Source organism: Alligator sinensis, unplaced genomic scaffold (assembly GCF_000455745.1).
Source record: "Alligator sinensis unplaced genomic scaffold, ASM45574v1 scaffold231_1, whole genome shotgun sequence".
Taxonomy (NCBI): domain Eukaryota; kingdom Metazoa; phylum Chordata; order Crocodylia; family Alligatoridae; genus Alligator; species Alligator sinensis.
Genome location: NW_005842003.1, coordinates 1,425,990 through 1,445,796, shown reverse-complemented (window position 1 = coordinate 1,445,796; position 19,807 = coordinate 1,425,990).

Here is a 19,807-nt window from a genome sequence, read left to right as displayed (position 1 = left end):
GAGCCTTTTATCCTGGCTGCGGGGTTCTGGGCAGCGAATCGGCCCCGGCAGCTCCTATGAAGCGTGCCCATGCCAACGTGGGAGCTGATCCTGGCTCCTTCTGACTCAGTGGTCTTTTTTTTCTTTTCTTCTTTCTTCACCCCAGCGGGTGGGACTGCCACGGTTTCACTTTCACCACACTCCGGCTTCTCTCCTCGTCAGACAGAGGTAAGTTTTTCCCACATACTCCTTGGTATATTATCCTTATTATTAATTTTGGCAGGCTACAGGTGTGTGGATCCCTGGTATTTCACAGGTACACCAGTCCTGTAGCACTGCCACTCATGATTAGTAGTTTTGCATCTCTGTAGGTTACTGGGCTGAAGCCTCCCTCGACCCACCAGATCCTGTTGATGGCGTCTTCTTGTTTCTGAGTCCAGATAAGTATAGAGACTCTTCTGAGCCTCAAAAGGAGAGAGTTTCCTACTCTCCTCCTTCACCCCTCCTGAGGCATTGTCTCTGCTTTAATTCCTTTAAATACTCCATCTGATCTTCTCCCTGGTCTCTCTCCTCCTCCTTTCCCCCAGTTGCTGCTGGGTGTGGTTTTTTAACTGCTCTCCATCCCAAGCCCAGCCAACCAGAACTGACAGGAACTAATAAATCTCTTTGCATTTGATCTTTTTGTGTCCTGTTCTTTCACTTCTTGTCTATCACAAGGTAAGTGTTTGTGCTCAGAGCAGCCTCCCCAGCACTCCTTATAATCTTCAGGGCCCTTCTCCCAGGTCCCTGTAGCATCTTTAGAGTGGGCAGTGTGATCCTTGCTGCCACACATTTCCACACATATTGTTTATTCTTTCATTACCTCTTTTCAAACATCCCAGGCATACCACAGCTCCTGCATACACACCATTTCTCTTAAACTATATTTAACCTACAAAATCACAAAACAAAATTACTGTTACACTTATGCTAAGCAATGTAAAAATCAAAATGGAATCTTAACTAAAGCTAAGCTACACAATTATTTGAGCAAACTAAAATGGATATTGGTAACAAAATAATAATTGACAAATCAATAAAGGATATTATAAAGGCAATATCAAGGGTATATAAAGCCAAATTCACTTTAGCTCAACAAGACTGTTTGTTGTGCTGCTTGGAACTTTGGGTTGAATGAAATCCCTGCCCCACCCCAGGTGGAGATGAAGCCACTGTCTCAGAACTGGATGCCAGCTTCTTAAGTCAGGGCCATGGAGAACTGGGGAGAGTTAGGGACCAAAAGGCCAGGATCCTTAGAGTTGGAAGGAGCCTGAGCACCCCTGTGTTCTAGAAGTCATGTCTGGGCCATGCCTGGTGCTCTCAGAGACCAGAAAAGGCTGCAGTCATCCTGAGCAAGTTCCCACCACAGTACTCTGTGACACCAAGGTCAATCACTTGGTGTTTAGTTATCATAGCTGGTGTTTGGACATGGCCAGCTATATGTTGTAATGTCGAGTGAAGACACTTAACAAACTGAAAATACAGATTATACAGACAAATGATCAAAATAATAATACAGTAAAAGCTATGTTATCCAGCACTTTACCGTCTGGAATGCTCTATTAACTGGCATCTGTCATAGACAGCAATACATCAATATGGAAGCTTCAGGATGCTGCCGAGCGGTGTCGTTAGCAGCAGTCTCAACTGTAAACATCCACCATCCGCCATTGTAATCGCGTTGTGCTTCTGCTGTATCATTGTGCTTGTGCTGTATTGTGTGACTTTATCACTGAATATCTTGCCCATGATGCAACTATGGCTCAGCATAACTCTCAGATAACCGGCAAATTGTACCGGATTTGGAAGTTATATACCCACCCAAAAAAATGGTTTCTGGCACAATACTCCAATAAAGTTCATAATTTTAATATGCTCAGGATCACGTGCTGTTTTTTTTCTACTTCATAACTTGCAAAATTATTGAACTTGCATTCTTGTTTAAATGATGCATTTGACTACCCCCTTCTGAAGCTATTCTGAGAACAATTTTGTTATATTTTTACCCCCAGTTTTGTCCTAGGACTCTGGAAATATATTGAAGCAAATAACTTTAAGTTGTTTTATCAGCTGAATGATAAGGTTAAAAAGTGTTGAAAGACTGATATAGACTGAGCCAAAGTTTTACATAGAACCAATATATTCCATTTTACTAAAGTTTTCAAGGTTTTTGACAAAAAACTTTACACAAATTTGGTTGAAAATTAATGATTAACACACAAAATAAGAAAGAGCCAAACCTTAAAAGAAAAAATTGTGGCACAGTGGAAGGAAGAAAAGGATCAACTGCAAAAACAGTCAAACAAGCTCAAGTTGATCAACAGCATGATATATTTCATTGTGTGTTTTGGGTGAAACATCTTTTAGCTTTAAGCCTAGATAGATCTTGCTGTTGGTGAAGAAATTTGCTGTTAGGAGTTATTCAGGAAAGTACATTAGAAAGCAAATGTACAAGTGCAACAAATATTTTTAACAAAAATCTGCAATCTTCACAGTCTTTATCACAGTGTTTTGTGTGTCATTTAAATATACAGAGTGATTTTAAGATACTACTCCTGATTAAACATAAAAGAATGAAAAGTACATAGTTTTTATTTTCCTTTTTAATTTAATCTGTTTAAACTGTCTGTTTAAACATCTGTAAATGTTGTGGAAAAAGCATTCAGCCTTTCATTAAATATGACATATGAGCCATCATAAAGTAAAATATCATAAACTAATTGGCCTACATTTATTCCTGGTATGTCTCTCTCCATTTTAATGAAGAACAAATAGGGGTGATGTCTGACCTGTTCTCTTTAAGTGAACCCATTTAACCTTGTTCTTCCCTCCCCTTCAATAAAATAAAAGAGAGTAATGCTGGGTGCTCAGGGTAAAATGGCTTAAGACAGCCATTTATGGCAGCACATTCTGCAATATCTCTTACTTGTCTTCCATAAAAAGAACACTGCACACTGCCCCATTTCTGCTTAATGATGACAGTGTATGAAGAAGAGTGTTACTAGCCTGGTCAAGAGGTCTATATTCTGTTAGGGCTATGAGATGCAAGCATGTCATGTAGGCATGTAGCAGCCTAGATCTCAAGAGGAAAGGTGCGTTCTCCTGTTCCTTCCTATAAAAAGGAAGGAAGATCACCATATCATCTTTTTCCTTCAGACAGCTCAGAAATTTGCTATTGTTTACTAATGCTTTCACCCTTGTGTGCCAACATTTTTGGCCTAGAGTTCTTTCATATGAAAGAAAATTCTATGCTCATTGTCATTTCTAGGTTTGGTTTTAATCTGCATGCCATTAACAAGAATGATGTAGCAAGAATTAGCAGTGCTGGCACCAAATTCACTTCACTTGACATTATCATCTAAATCTCTCACCGAATAGCGCTACAAGCATTCTTATTTTAAACTGAAGTGAAAAACAGCAAGACTCTTGCTGAAGATAATGACCAAAAAAGATAGCATCACAATAAAATCAGAAGTGCCATTCATTTGTCTGCTTGCCACTTGTAACAAAATGTGCTATTACCTGATTTAGGATTGTGAAGAACATTGCTCAGGTGGTATTTACTTATTTTGGCAAGCTCCTCAGGTACATAATCAGACAAGCAGGATGCTTATCATTTGTGGCTTCTGTAGAACTCATGAGTATACCACATTTCCAAGTCAAATGATAAGGGAAACATACTATGTAATGTGATTCAAGATCCAAAACTGACACTAAAAATACAGGGCTCCCTTAGTATTAAGATAACTGAAAGAGAAGAACAAAGGCCCTTGTCACATGGTAATTTCGGGTGGCTCCTGGAAATTTTAACCCCTGGATTGTCCACACATTAACACTTTACTATTGCTAAAAGCATTTGTGAATGTGCTCAAAGTTATGCCACTCCAGGGCAGGATTTCCTCTTGATCCACAGAACCCAACTTCTGTTTCATTAAGGTGTGATTACTCCCCACAGATGTGCCACTCAAGTTGCTGTTGTGACTGCTCCAAACCAATCAACATTTGGGTGACTTACAGCATAAGGCAGGGGCAGGCAATTATTGCGGGCGGAGGGCTACTTAATGAGTTTTGGCAAGCCATCAAGGGCCACATGACAGGCAGCCAGGGGCAGATCAATATTAATTTTCTAAATTTTTTAGGGGCCCTGTGGGCTGTATAAAATGGTCTGATGGGCTGCATTCAGCCTGCGGGCTGCATTTTGCCCACCCCTGCCATAAAGTGTAACAAGGCCTATATGGTAGCCAACATCAAAGCAGTGGAAAATAGGACAAACGTGAACATTGAAAGGATTTTGTTCAGTTGGGCCAATATATATAGATATATAGACATTGATATCTATCTATATCTATAAATCTATATATCTATTTCTATATATCTATATCTAGATAGATAGATAGATAGATAGATAGATATGAGCTGGATATTTTGAGGAAAATAGCCATCCATCATTGGATCAAGGGATCAGACTGTTCTCCAAATTGAAAAAAAATAGGAAATTTACTTTTTTGAAAAAGTTACTTCAATATTCTTATACTTTCAAAAGCATCTAGTTTGCAATATAATGACCATTATATAAGAACAACAGGAAAAGAAAGAATTAAGGTTTCAAGGGCAGGATTCAGTGTGTGTCTCCTCTACACAAAGCAGCATTTGAACTCAAGCTTTACCTTTCCAAGTACGACCCTAATTATATATATTATTTCCTTTCTCTTATATATATATATATATATATATAAGAAAGAAAATAATCACATAATTCCTTCCTCAGAAAATTATTCATCAGAAATGCAGATAAAACTTTCTGTTTGTATGCCTGAAACTAGTACTGTGTGAAATACTCACTTCTGAAGGGAAAAAAGAATCAAATATCATGAATCAAGGGTTCAAATTCCATCATGATTTCATGCAGCTTCTGCCAGCATTATATTGAATAATTACTGGGCGTGTCTATGTGAGATGCTGTCACCATAGTAACCAGCTAAATAGCATCACTGGGCACAAACCATGACAGCAAAGTTACTGCACAGTAGCAATTAGCTACTGCATAGTAGCTCATTGAGACTGCGCAGTAGCAGCTAAAAATAACTGTAGCAACAGGACTGCGTGGTAATGCCGGTTACTACACAGTCATTTAATACTTGCTTAAGCAAGTATTAAATGACTATGCAGTAATAACTGTGCAGTCTGCCACATGTATAGACGCACCACTTTTCTCTATTTAAAAGTACTAAAGGATAATATCATATTTCTTATAAAAGTAGAGAGTTAAGTTTTGACCTTGGGCGTATTAAAGTAGATAAGTTTTTTTTTTAATTCTATTTTTTCCTCTCTCAGATAAGGACTGATTTTGACTTTCCAGATAGAAGGAAGATTATTGAACTTAGCACCCTTTGTTTCAAGAGCAAAACAGATATGCTATTCTTAAAATCAGAAAAAAATTCCACTAATGAACTCTTGGTTGAACTACACATATTTTCTTAGGTTTTTTTAAAAGAAAAATAAGAAACAAAATCCTACACTAGCACTAAAGGCTGGATCCAAAGGCTACAAAAGTAGATGGGATAAAGTTTTAAATCTTTTGAAAAGAAAATAAGGGTAAATGAGAAAGAACAGAAATATCAAAGTGTGTAGTATTGAGTTGTGTTGTGCCATAGAATCATAAAAAATTAAAGTTGGAAGGGACCTCAGGAGGTCATCTAGTCCAACTCCATGCTCAAAACAGGACCTTTCCCAACTAGATCATCCCAGCCAAGACTTTGCCTAGATGGGTTTTAAAAACCTCCAAGGCTGGAGATTCCACAACATATCTGGGTAAACTGTTACAGTGTTTTACTACCCCAGTGAACAATTTTTTCCTACTGTCCAACCTAAGCTTCCCTTCCTGCAACTTGAGACTATTGCTCCTTGTTCTATCATCTGTCACCACTAAAAACAGTCTTGCTCCATCCTCTTTGGAACCATGCTTTAGCTAGTTGAAGGCTGCAGTTAAAACTGGACACGATACTCCACATGTGGCCTCACCAGTGATGAATAGAGGGGAATAATCAGTTCCCTTGATTTGCTGGCATTCCTCCTACAAATGCAGCCCAGTATGCCATTAGCCTTCTTGGCAACAAAGGCACACTGCTTGCTCATATCCAGCTTATTGTCCACTGGAACCCCCAGGTCCTTTTCTGAAGAGCTGCTGCTTAGCCAGGCAGCCCCCAGCCTGTACTGCTGCATGGGATTGTTCCATCCTAAGTGCAGGACTTTGTACTTTTCCTTATTGAACCTCATGAGATTTCTTTTGGTTCAAACCTTCAATTTGTTGAGGTCCCTCTGAATCCTAGCCCTACACTTCAGTGTATCTACTACTCCCTGCAGCTTGGTGTCATCAGCAAACTTGCTAAGGGTTCACTCCATCCCATCTTCCAGATCATTGATGAAGTTATTGAAAAAGATAGGCCCAGAACCAACACCTGGGGAACTCCAGTTGATATTGGCTGGCAACTAGACATTGAGCCATTGATTGTTCCTCTTTGATCCTGATGACACAGCCAGTTTTTGATTCACTTTACAGTCTAATAATCCAACCCATACTTCCTTAGTTTGTTTGCAAGAATGCTGTGGGAGACTGTATCAAAAGCTGGATGAAAGTCAAGGAATATCAGTCCCCTGCTCTCTCCACATCCATAGAGCCAGTCATCTTAACATAGAAGACAGTCAGGTTGGTCAGGCATGACTTGCCCTTGGTGAATCCATGCTGGCTGTGCCTAGTCACACTCTTCTTCTCCAAGTGCTTAGAAATGGATTCCTTGAGGATCTGTTTCATGATTTTCCAGGGGATGAGGTGAGGCTGACTGGTCTGTAATCTCCTTAATCCTCCTTCTTCCCTTTCTTAAAGATGGGAACTAATTTTGCCCTTTTCCAATCATCCAGAACCATTCCCAATTGCCATGAGTTTTCAAAGATAATGGCCAGTGGCTCTGCAATTACATTGTCCAACTCCTTCAGCATCCTCAGGTGCATCATATCTGGTCCCATACACTTGTATCCTCCAGGTTTTCTAAATATTCCCTAAGCTGTTCTTTCACCACTGAGGGCTGCTAACCTCTTTTCCAGACTGTTCTGCCAGGTGCAGTAGTCTGGGAGCTCACCTTGCCTGTGAAGACTGAGGTAAAAAAGGCATTAAGTACTTCTGCTTTTTCCACACCATCTGTTCCTAAGTTGACTCTCGCATTCAGTAAATCACCCACACTTTCCCTGATCTGTTTGCTAACGTACTTATAGAAACCTTTCTTGTTACCCTTCACAACCCTTTCTAGCAGCAGCTCCAATTACACTTTGGTCTTCCTGATTTCATCCCTGCATGCTCAAATAATATTCTTATACTCCTACCTGCCCATTTGTCCAAGTTTCCACTTCTTGTAAGCATCCTTGTTGTGTTCTAGTTCACCGAATAGTTCCCTGCTAAGCCAAGCTAGTCTTCTGCCACACTTGCTAGTCTTACTGTGCATCAGGATGGTTCATTCCTTGCTCCCTCAGTATTTTTTTTTTAAATCCAACCAGCCCTCCTGGACTCCTTTGCCCGTCAGACTGGTTTCCCAAGGGATCCTTCCCATGACTTCCCTGAGAAAGGCAGTCTGCTTTTCTGAAACCCAGGATCCTTACTTTACTTCTCTCCTTCCTTCTTTTCTTCATGAATCTGAACTCAATCATCCCCTTGTCACTGCTAATGGCCAAGTTGCCATTCACTTCTACATTCCTCACCATTTCTTCCCTGTTTATGAGCAGCAGGTTAAGAAGAGCATGGCCCCTAGTTGGCCTCTTCAGCACTTGCACCAGGACATGGATGACGCGTGCCCCTGGAGGCTGGGGGGGTGGGGGGAGGGAAGGCAACTGTCTGCAGGTGGTGGCAGCAATGTCGGCGGTGGGGACATGGCAGTGGTGAGTGGGGACCACCTGCAGGTGGCCGCGGTGATGTCGGCACTGAGGGTGGGCCGAGGGGGGACTGCCCGCAGCCACCATCCGCACTGTTGTCATCTGTGAGCAGGGACCGCCCACAGCCACCGGCAGCCACATCAGAAGTGAGGGGGGGAGGCAGTGACTGCCCACAGAAGCTGGTGGCAGCTTCAGCAGTGGCCCATCTCAGGGGGGGCACATGCCCCCCCTTCCCCCTCCTACGCATCACCTATGCACCAGGAAGTTGTCTGCTATACTCTCCAAAAAGCTTTCTGGATTGTCAGGGTGATTGAAGCCTTCCTCTTCCTCTTCCTTCTCTTGTTTCCAGAAAACTGTTGGCAAATATCTGTTTGCTGCCCCTGTTCACTTGCTCCACGGTCACTTAGGGAGTCTCATTTTATGCCCTGCTGGTCCTGAACTGGCTCCACCCACTTTTTAGGGCTTTTGTTTGACACAGGCAGCAGTCACCCAGCAATCACTCAGCTAGCAGCACTTCCAGCTGCTCAGAGCAAACACTCAAACACACAGTCATTAAACAAATACTCACCAAGCCAAATATACAGGCAGCCCTGACTCAGTTTCCTTCCTGGAGTATCTGGTGCCTTGTATCTGGCTCCTCTTCTCCTTCCTCCTCCCAGCAATCTAATTGCAAACTTCCCTGTTTGCTTCCCCTTTTCACTTATTATATTATATTATATTGAAGAACAGAAAACCCACAGACCATACCATACATATGTCCAAAACACCAACAATTATCCTAAGCACACCAAAAATAGCTGTTATCTATACCCAGGCCTTCAGATACCATTACATCTGCTCTGAAAACACCTGTGTTGCCCACCTGATCAGCCTAAAATCTGTCTTTATACAACAAGGACACTCCAATAGAAAAATAGATTGTACATTTGACAAAGCCATCTGAATACCCTGCAGTAACCTGCTATAATACAAAAAGGAATCCTGTGATCACACACCACTGGTAGTCACGTATCATGTTGAACTGATCAGAAGAATCACCAAACAATGACTCATCATCAAATCAACAGAAGCACGATCCATTGCCCAACAGACAACAAGTGGAACATAGCCTTACCTTGGCAAGAAATGTTTAACCTGTCAACACATCTCCACTATTCTAAAGAATATGATATGTGGTTTTGAAAAGTTCTTTGATGACTTTAGAGATAATTATAGTGTAAGGGTGATGCTATAGCCACGATGGTCCAGAAATTATGTGAGGGGCAAGGATTTCTTAAAGTTATTTCTTTTATTGGGCCAACTATGTAGCTGGAATAAAGTTAGAAAAACTTTCAAATGCAAGGCATTCTTCCTCAGGTCTCTGATCAGAAAGACACAGCATAATGAAACACCACAGAGGGAAAATTCTTAGGGTTAGCAGACACACAATTAGCAGAAGAAAGAAGCTGTTTACTGGGAGATCAAGGCCTAACAGAAAGGAAGGTCATTCAGGAGTTGGGTAAAATATAATGTTCCATTAAACCACTATCTATGTTTAGCCCTTGAGTCTTAGTGTCCAGCCAATTTACCAGGTTTTGTTCCCAAGTTTGTATGTCACTGTCCTTTATATTTTTTGCTTGAGACTTCATTCTGGTGTGTATCTGCTAGTTAGTTTACCCAAGTAGTTACCATGAGGTATATCACATTTTGGAAAAGGCATGTGTAGGAACCATGAATTCTGGTGGGTTTTTTTTATGGGAGAGTTTTGATAGTGGCAATGGAGATGTGATGACAGGTTAAACATTTCTTACCAAGGCAAGGCAATGCCCCACTTGATGTCTGTTGGACAGCAGAGAATGCTTCTGATGAGTTGGGCAAGCTAAGGGGGCTATTTGAAAGTCAGGAGTGGAGTAATGTTCTTGGGGCACATCTACATAAGATGCTTTACTGCTCATTAGACTAATTTAATGCACAGTAAAGCATTACCATCTATAGGTGCATGGGGCTTAATGCACAGTAAATTAGTCTAATGCACAGTTTGCTAGTACCTGTAGATACAGGTACTAGATTAACTGGACATTAGCTACTGTGCCATAGCACATGTGTAGATGCTGACTGAGAGCAAATATGCTCCCAGTCAGCTACACTAGCAGAGGGCTAGCCTCCTACCTTGGGGAGAGCCTTGTAGCTGGGAGTTCCTCTAGGTACATGGCAGAGACATCTCCATAGCTGGCCCAGGCTGGCCTCCAGACCCCTAGTCTGAGCCCTGGGGCCTGTACTAGCTGCTGCCTGCTCCCTGGCACTATGCCTCTTACTGCAGGCATGGGCTTTATGCATCAGTACCACAGACCCTGGCTCTTTCCCGCAGTGCCCAGCTGCCTTGCCCCTAAGCACCATGCCCCTCTGCTGCAGGCACAGGTCAACTGCAGCAGTGCCTTAGATTCAGGCTCTGCCCCCTGGGGCCCATGTCTCCAGTTGCTTGACCCCCAGCCACTGTACCCCTATGCTGCAGGCATGTGGCAAGCCCTAAGAGCACCCAGAGTCCCTGCCTGAGCCCCTGAGGCCTCTGGCAGCACCTGTCATGGCAGTGTCCCCAATTCCAGAGACATTATTCCAGAGCCTCAACTGGACCAAGCAAGAGACCGGTGACCTCATGGCCATCTGGGGCAAGACAGGCATGCAGCAGCAATTTGGATGGGCTACCCAGTCAAAAACCCATATATATATAAGGAGATAGTGGCCCACCTACAGGAGTGCAGCCACCAGTGGTTTGGGCCACAATGCCACGTAAAGGTGAAGACCCCTCACGCTTAGTGGGTCTGTCTCACAGACTACAGCCACTGGTCCAGGGCTGCCCACAGGACTGTGTCCTTCATGCAACCCACATCCTAGCCGCAAGGGACCCTGGTGAGGCCCACCAAGTGTACTCAAGCACAGATGGCTTGCCAGAGCTTGCACTGCAGGCCAGGGCTTATGAGGAGTCTCTGGGGAAGGGTACCTTGGCGCACCAGTGGCAGGAACTGGCATGCACCCCACCCTCAGCCTCAGCTGACAGTGCAAGCAGCCTAGGCCAACACCTTCCCTATCAACTCTGGGCGTGCACCTCAACTAAGGAGGCCAGGCAGGGATGGCCCCAGTGACAAGCAGCTCTAGCTTCTCTCCAGAGGGGGCCACTGCCCACGCAGCCAGGCACTGTGCCTCCAGGTAGCTGGACCATCTCAGCACCAGCAGGGATAGAGTTGAACCACTGGAGCCATATGCCACACCTGTCCAGTAAGCCCTGCATAGGCAGGAGGGCTGGTGGGGAAGAGGGAAAAACAGCCACCCATGCCTGCGCCAGCCCACCTGGCTGCTTCCAGGATGCATACTTGGAGCCAGGGGTCCCATGCAGGGGGGTGCTCCCCTCTCCTACTCTCCCCTTCCCTCCCTGCCCTGCTTGGCCAATCTCCCCCTAGCCACTGGCATTCTCCCCTCGGCATGTAGGGAGATGAGAAGTAGTTCAGGACTTTATTGAGCAGCCAATGCCCTGCTACCTAGGCAGCCAGGGACCTGTCACATACAGAGAAACTCATCAATGGCAGCAGTGATCTCCTCCTCAGCTGCAGGTGTCGGGGGCTCATAGTATAGGCAGAGACACCCCTCCAGGCAGTGGCACACATTGTAGAGAAGTGTGGGTTTGCCTGGGCTGCCATCGAAGCTTAGGGCCCCACACCAGGTTCTCAGTTGCACCCAGGTCACTATGGCAATCAGCAGCAGCACAGCATAGTGGGTCAGGTACACCTTGGTGTGCTCAAAAGGCTGGTTATAGCACACCTGCGGGACTCTGACCAGGGGCACTATTGGAACATAGGCCATGCACAGCCTTTCCAGAGAGAGGCACAGGGGGAGGCTGGAAGTATCACCAGCTCTGTGTCTGAGTCAGACAGAAGCCCTTCTCCCCCTGACCCCAAGCACTGTGGGCCCAGCAGCACAGAAGCAAAGTGCCTGGTCTATAGTAAAGAGAAGGGCTGAGTTGTCTGGAGCTACCACAACAGCTGCTGGCAGGAGCTAGCCCTGGACTGGCCTGAGGAGGGGATGGGGAAAGCAGGCTGCCTGCCACAGGAGGGAAGTGTCCTTTCTGCCCCCACAGAGGGAGTGGGGATGGAGGACTCGGCCAGAGGATGCCTGTGACAAGACTTATCCAGCCAACTTATCATGGTCTCTGGGCACGTCTGCACACATGGCCCCCAGTCTGAGGCCTGGCAATGCACAGCCCCTTGGTACAGTGCATGTTATCTCTGAAACATTGCAAACTCTCACAAAGAGCCCCTCTGTCCTTGCTCTGCAGATCCAGTAGCTGAACATATGGAAGAAGAACCAGCCACCGATGGGTGGGCACTGGCACCTGCATGATGCCACCACCATCAGCTGGCACCCTCTGTATGCACTGCCTCCACCAGGAGTGGATACAGGACCAGACCCTGCTGCTGGAGCAGCTGGTCACAGTATCAGATGACTGGGTCATGGATTTACAGGCCTGGCAAGCCCAAGGCCTGGAGCAGGAGAGGAACTGGGAGGACCATGTCTTCCAGGAGAGGAATCTTGCCATTGAGGAAAAGCACATTGCCCTCCTTGAAATGATACATGAGTCCCAGGAGCATCAGGCTGCCATGGTGGCCCCAGCAGTGAAGGCCAGTGAGGAAGACTTCTGGGTGCTGGACACTATCCTGGCCCTAGCGGTCAGCTTCATGCTGCCCATGGCCCAGCCCCTGGTCCTGGCCCCACCTGGCCCCTGGCAGCTGCTTGTGGCTCAGTCCCCAGCCCTGCCCCTGGCAGCCTCCTGCAGCTTGGCACTAAGCCTCCCTGTGGACTTGAGATGAGTTTCAGTGCCATCTGCAGTGGCCAGGACCTCCTCCCCCTGGTCCTGTTCTGGGTCCTCCAGCAGCCTGGCCCCCCAATCTGGGCTGATACCTGCTACTTGCCCATGCACCATGCAGCCCCTGAGTAGGAGCTGCCCATAGCTGGGCCAGTTCCACACACAGGCCCTGATGGCCCCTGCCATATGATGGAGGAGTGGAAGCAGGCTGAGTAGGCTGGACAGCGCCTACCCTTACCCCCGGGCAAGCCCCCGGGCACCCCCACCATGGGTGCGGACACCTTGCCATGGTGTCCGCACCCATGGTGGCACTGCCAGAGGCTGGGGTGCCTTGCACCTCTCCCCAGGATCCATGCCAAGGCATCTCCACCTCACTGTTTCCCTCCTCACAATTCAGAAGGCACATTATATATAGTTGCATGGGAAGCAGGAACTTTATTATTCTTGGTGCATGTTGGGGTTAGGGAAAGGTGTGTTGCTGGGAGGCAGGAAGGGAATGAAGGACTCTGCTGTTGTTGGGAAGGGAGGGGCTCTGTTATTTTGTGGTGGAGGAAAATAAAGTTAGGTGCTTGTTGCAAACTGGGCATAGTGGGCATGGTCTTGGGGTTGCCCTACGGGCCTGGGGCCCATGGACAGATGCCCAGGAGCCCTACTGTGGGGGTGGAGGAGAAGGTGGTTCACAAGTACCTCATAGAAACTGTGCCCTGTTAGCTGATTTTGGGGAGGAGGGCAGGGAACATCCATGGTGCACTGGCCACAGGCTCCTTGGACAGCATCCCCTGCCAGCCTGAGGCTGCCCCTGGAGCCCGCTGCCAGGCTGAGCTTGTCCTCCCAGAGCCCTCTGCCAGCATGCAGCTGTCCCCAAAGCCCCTGGCCAGGCTGAGCTTGTCCCCTGGCACCCAGGCAGCTGCAGCCAGAGCCCGCAGCCCTCACTGGGCCTGGGTCCTAGGCTGCTGCAGGGGGCCAGAGCAGAACAGGAGCAGGCCTGGACCTGCCTACTCCCATTGGGCACAAATCTGTACCCTACAGGATGCACATGTAGACGCATTCCCAGGCAAAGCTTACTGCACTTTATTTTACTGATTAGTAAGCTTAAGGCGCATTATTAACATGTATAGACATGTCCTGGAGGTCTGATCTTTGTCAAGTTATAGGAAGGAATGAATGAATATGAAGTTGAATATGAAGTTGAAAATATGTTCCCTATAGTCCAGCCAACTGAAATAATTGTTTTATACTCTCTTCATAAAAAAATCTTCCTCTAAAAACAGGTAAGAGTGCCTTAAACGAAGAGTTAAGGAATCTAGCCTATTTCTGCTCCCCTATAAATGTTCTTTATTCATTATCACTTGAACACCCAAAATTCATTAAAAAAAAATATAGGCAAAGATCAAAATAATAACAGAAAACAGAAATGTCACCTTTAAATGGGATATATCATATTATAATCTCTCCAAATTAGACTGTAATTTTATAATCTAGACACTTTATTGAACAGGATCATCAAAGCAGGAAGGCAGACACCAAACAGAGTGACACTAGTCCCCGCTCATCCTTTTCATTAATGCAGTTTAAATTGACAAAATGTAAACATCTATCATGACACAAACTGCTGCATTATATGAGAGGCAGAGCCAAGACTTCACTTTTTTGTATATGGCCCTGTCTCCCATATGCATATTAGAATCCATTACTGTAAGATTACACAAATGGGACTCTAAAGTTTCAAGGAAAAACTATGGTGCTGTATTGTATTTTAGAACTGATTACTCAGAGCTACATTTTGGTTAGAGCTGTGGATGTGCACAAGGGGAAAAGAGAGAGAAGAATTTTCCATCCAAGCCATGGTGCAACAGATCTTCAGTCTGGGTAAACAGCAGTAAGCAGGCCTGCAAGCTTGCTATTCTCCTTCCCACAAGCTCCCCTCCTCTCCCCTAACCAATAGATTAGGGACTGATTGCTGTGGAATGAGGAGATATGAATTAGCTGCAAATTATTAAATTCTCAGAGGACACGTCTATGTGTGCATTAATGTGCTGTAATTACAGTTTATTAAGTTTTTGACCTGTAACAACAGGTACTAACTTTATGCATCATATTCAGCGCTACCACTAAGTATTACCGGCACATGTCTTTTATGTAATGCTAATGCGCAGCAGATTAATTCTGCTGCACCTTAGTGCATTAGCACAGCTTTCACTGTGACACACTAATGCTTAGTAGAATTTGTTTACTCTGCTTTTAGCATCTCATGAAGACACGCACACTGTAAGTGAACTGATCTCCCATATACAGAGTGGTGGTAAAACAACACTGTACCCAGGGGTTGGTAATGTTTTTTGGTAGAGTACCAAAAGCACCCACAACCTCGATGAGGTGGACAGTCGAAAAGCCTACAAGAGGCCCAATCCTTGTTGTGGCTATGCAGCCCTGGCCCCTTCCCTGCGATCTGCCCTAAGTCGCAGGTACCAAGCAAAATGCCTTCACTTGCCATGCTCTGGCACCTGTCCCGGGAGTTGCCTACCCCTGCTCTAGCCCTCATTCATAACATATACAAAAGAGGACAGAGTTAAGGCTGTTAGTGCAATCCTAACTTTGCTATTCTTCTATTTGCAAACTTAATATTATTTTAAGGTTATGTTTTGTGTGATATTTTCCTTTTTTTTTTTAAACGTTAACCGCAAAGTCCATCATTCTTAAGTATTTCTAACCAGTGGAACAGAAGCCTGACATATTCATTTTTATCCTCTAATAGAAAAAGACTTGAAGCCCTGTATGAAAGGGCACAGGCCTGCTGTAGATACCTGCCTATTTCTTTATACATACTCAGGTTTCCTACACAGCTTTATGCTTTGTATGAAAATAGGAAACACTTCCCATAAACCTTTCTAGCATGTCCATACATATGTATTTCCACTAGAACACATCCATGCATATGTATTGCCACTAGAACATTGTCAAACAGACACTTGATTGCATTTAAAAAGGCATTATGCATGTGCAAAATACGTATCTGAAACTCCTTAAGTCTGAAAGATAAAAATTCACTCTTACCAAGCCTCAGGGAGTCACATCCACAACCAAGGGATGACATCCCTCCAATGTCCCGGGAACAAAATCTGAGTCTCTATTTCTGTCAAAAATGTAGTTGCATGCTGAGGGGGAAATATTGTTTCTTTCCTTTTTCTGACAATAGTTGAATGAATTTGGCCCATGATGTTCTTAATTGTTCCAGAACTAAAAGCAAACATCCTAAACTTCAGGCTGATAGGAAAAAGTCCAAAAAAAGTTATCAGATTCAGATTTGACCTTCTCTCCAAGTAATTTCTTTTTCTGTTCCTTTCAATAAATAAAAACTGAAATTAGTGCAAACTTAACTATAGCTATTACAGTGTGCTTCAAGACCAACAAATTATTTTACTGTTTTACTGTCTCCTATTTTTTCTCTTTTGTTAATATTTAGGCTTTTTCTTACTGAATCAATAGCCTTATGTATAATGGGGACTTTATACTTTTTGTAACCACTGTACCAGCTACTAATCAAGGAGATATTTGACTAACAATAGGATTTTGATTAATGGTTAGTGAGCGTTACTGTACCAAAGTTCTGTTTTCACTTTCCAAAATACTGTTTTTGATGTACTTTTGTGTTTGCTTGTGTGCATGTAAGAAGCATACTGTACTTTGCAATCAAGAGAACAAAAGAAAATCAAAGAAATGCCCACCTTAGTCAGTGTGTTATTTTACATTTTTTTATACTACACATATCTCCCACTATGTTTCTGATTGATAGTTTTTGAACCTAAGATTGACAGCATGTAGGATGTAATCAGTGGGAAGAGGAGTGGAGTGTTCAGCTTACAGAAGAGTGGTCTGCCCGCACAATAGCTTTATGAGTTGTCACAGTTGCCTGTTAGTGCACTTGAAGGAAAAAAATGGTAAACAGTGGCTGCAAAAAAGACCCCAAATGATGTAAGTGCCATCATTGTTAAATTACGATTTGCAATATTGATCCCTACCTTCAGGTGTTTGATGTCTCAGATTTAATGCTGCATTAATGTAATTTTTTACCTAGGACAAATAGATGGGGGTGGAGGAGGGAAAGGAAGAAGGGAGGAGAAGAGAGAAAGAGAATATTGCCGTGGCTTCTAAGTAGCAAAATAGGGCTGGAAGAGACCACTGGAGATCATTTAGTCCAGGGGTGTCAAACTCATCTGGTCTCATGGGCCAATACACCCTAAAACCAGCCCCAGTAAGCACCATGTGCACTGCAGTCTGGGCCCAGTGAGTGCTACATGCAGTGCAGCCCAGGACTGAGCAGGAGGAGACCACCATGTGTAGCATAGCCTAGGAGCAGCCCCAGCAAGTACCACATTATATATAAAAACCTTATTCTCTACAATGGGTCACCACTACCAGGTTTTCAAGTAAGTGACAGGTAAACACAAGTAGCAGCAAGGGGTCCCAGCAGATTCCCCAGGCAGGGTTTTAGACTCTATTAAACTATCAATACACAAATATAGAAGTACACAAAATATAAGGCACAAAATTACAACATATAAGCTGCTCACCTTCAAAATATAAAGCACTTCAACATCAGGTTAACTTTAACGTCTTAAGCCCCTTCCCCAAACCCCTCAAGTGGCCCACTGGGGCATTGGCTGCACTTCGGTAACCAGTGGGAGGGGAAATCCTTGGTGCTCTCCAGGTTCCACTGTGACCTTCAGGGACAGGCCCTGAGGGAGAGACTTTAAACCCGGGGAGTCTTCCCTTGCTTAGGCTTCCTCTGCAGCCTCACCACCTGGGGCAACTTCCCCCTCCCCTGTGGGAATCCCCCTTCCTGGGTAACTCACAGCTCCAGGGTCCCAGGTGGGTGGTCTATGTTTCCTCACTGGCAAGCTAGCACCCCTCCTGCTGAGACCTAGCTGCCTCTGCTCCTTGTGGCCCGCCGGCCAGCACGGGGCCCCATGCACCTTCAAGTGCACCCAAGGCTCTGCCTTCTGCTAAAGGGTTGGAGGCCTGGGCTACCTCGTGCAGTGCCAGGGCTTGGTCTGCTCCCAGGCCTTCCATGCAGTGTCAGCTGCACCGAGCTGCTGGCCCGGTGCCAGCATCTGTAGACCCAAGCTGCCTCAAGTGGCACCCTCCATGCAGGACCTCCTGTACTGAGTTCCCTGCCTCATGCTGGGGGTTGGGGCCCTGAGCCACTATGAGCAGCTCCCAGAGTCCTACTCCATGCATCAGCCCGTGCACTGTGTCTCTGGCCTCATGCCAGGAGCTGCAGACCCGAGCTGCCTCATGCAGCTCCCAGGGTCTGGATGCTGTGCACTGAGAGCCTGGCCACTGGAGCCGTCTGCCACTGCCTGCCACTGACGGAAGTCTCCAGGGGCTCTTCCAGGCTACTGCTTTGCCCTGCTGAGCAGCTCTCCTCTGCTCTTCTAAGCCCTGCTCTTCTCTTCATCCCTCAACAAGTCTGTGATGTGCTGGGCACCAGCCCCTTTTCCTCTCTTCAGAGGCTCTGCCCCCAGAGTTCTGCCAGACCAGCAGAGTGCAATCTCAAACCAGGGCTGAGACTTTTCCTTTTTTTTTTCTCTCTCTCTCTCTCTCCCCCTGAGCAGAAACAGGGCAAAGCCCCTCCCAACAGTTACCTGATTGGTGGGTGGGTTCCATCAAGCACAAAGAAGATTCACCAAGCCCGAAATGCGCCAGGCTGTCTCTGTAAATCCACCACTACATATCATACAAATCCTTATCTACCTATTTCTAAAACTATAAATCAACCCTGTCACACAGCAACAAGTTATACAATCATAACCTCCCACAGGTAAAGCAGGGGGATGAGGGCAGTAACTGTTGGAAAGGATTCTTGATATTCTCCTGAGAGATATAAGATGCCTATACCTCCTGCCAGAGGAAAGCAAAAATCCCCACAGTCTATACCAATCTGACCAGGAGATGAAAATCCATTCTAACCCCAAATGTGGCAACCAGTGTAACCCTGAGTGAAGAGGCAAGCCAGGAACCTTTGGCTTTTAGTCCCCATGGGAGCACGGCACACCCCAGTCAAAATCCCCAGTCTTGGCTGCAACAAACACCTAATGTTTCTAAGGAAGGCAAAACCCTCCCCTATGTAACATGTAGCAAGAATGGAAAATACTTCCTTCCCAGACCCATGAGGCAACCAACAAGTCCCAGAAGCACAAGAAATCCCAGAAGCACCTACAGCATAACATAGGCATACCTACTTATAGATTACCCCTGACCAACGCTTATCCAACCTCTTCTTGAATACCTCCAATGATGGAGAGTCCACAACTACCCCAGACAGTCTATTTCAGTGTTTTAACACCAAAGACATTTTTCCTGATATACAATATAAACCAATGTTGCTGCAATTTCAAGTTAGCTCCATGTCCTAGTCTTTGCAGCAAGAGGAGAGAAGTGCTATTCCCCTTCTTTATGGCAGTTCCTCAGGTATTTGAAAGCTGCTATCGTGTTCCCTCTTAAGTGCCTTTTCTGCAAGCTGAGCATGCCTAGCTCCTTCAATTTCTTCTTGTATGATGTGCCTTCCAAGACATTTATCATTTTTGTTGCCCATTTTTATTGACCACGAGCTGATCACCTTCACCATCCGCCGAAAAGCTGGCAAGTCGGTCAGCAACACGCAAGTCTTTGACTTCAGGAAAGCCGACTTTGACAAGCTCAGGAGTCTTGTCAGTGAGGCCCTAAGGGACCGTGACCACAGGGAGAGGAGAGTTCAAGAAGAGTGGTTGCTCCTCAAGGGAGCGATCCTCAAAGCACAAACTAAGTCTATTCCATCTCGGAGGAAAGGCAGTAAGAGGGCACAGCAGCCCCCCTGGCTCTCCAGGGACCTAGCAGACCTCCTGAGGCTAAAAAGAAAGGCCTACAAAGGATGGAGGATGGGAGTCACCTCCAAGGAGGATTATTCTGCACTGGTCCGGTCCTGCAGGGAGCAGACCAGGAAAGCCAAGGCTGCAACTGAACTCCAGCTAGCTTTGAGCATCAAGGACAATAAAA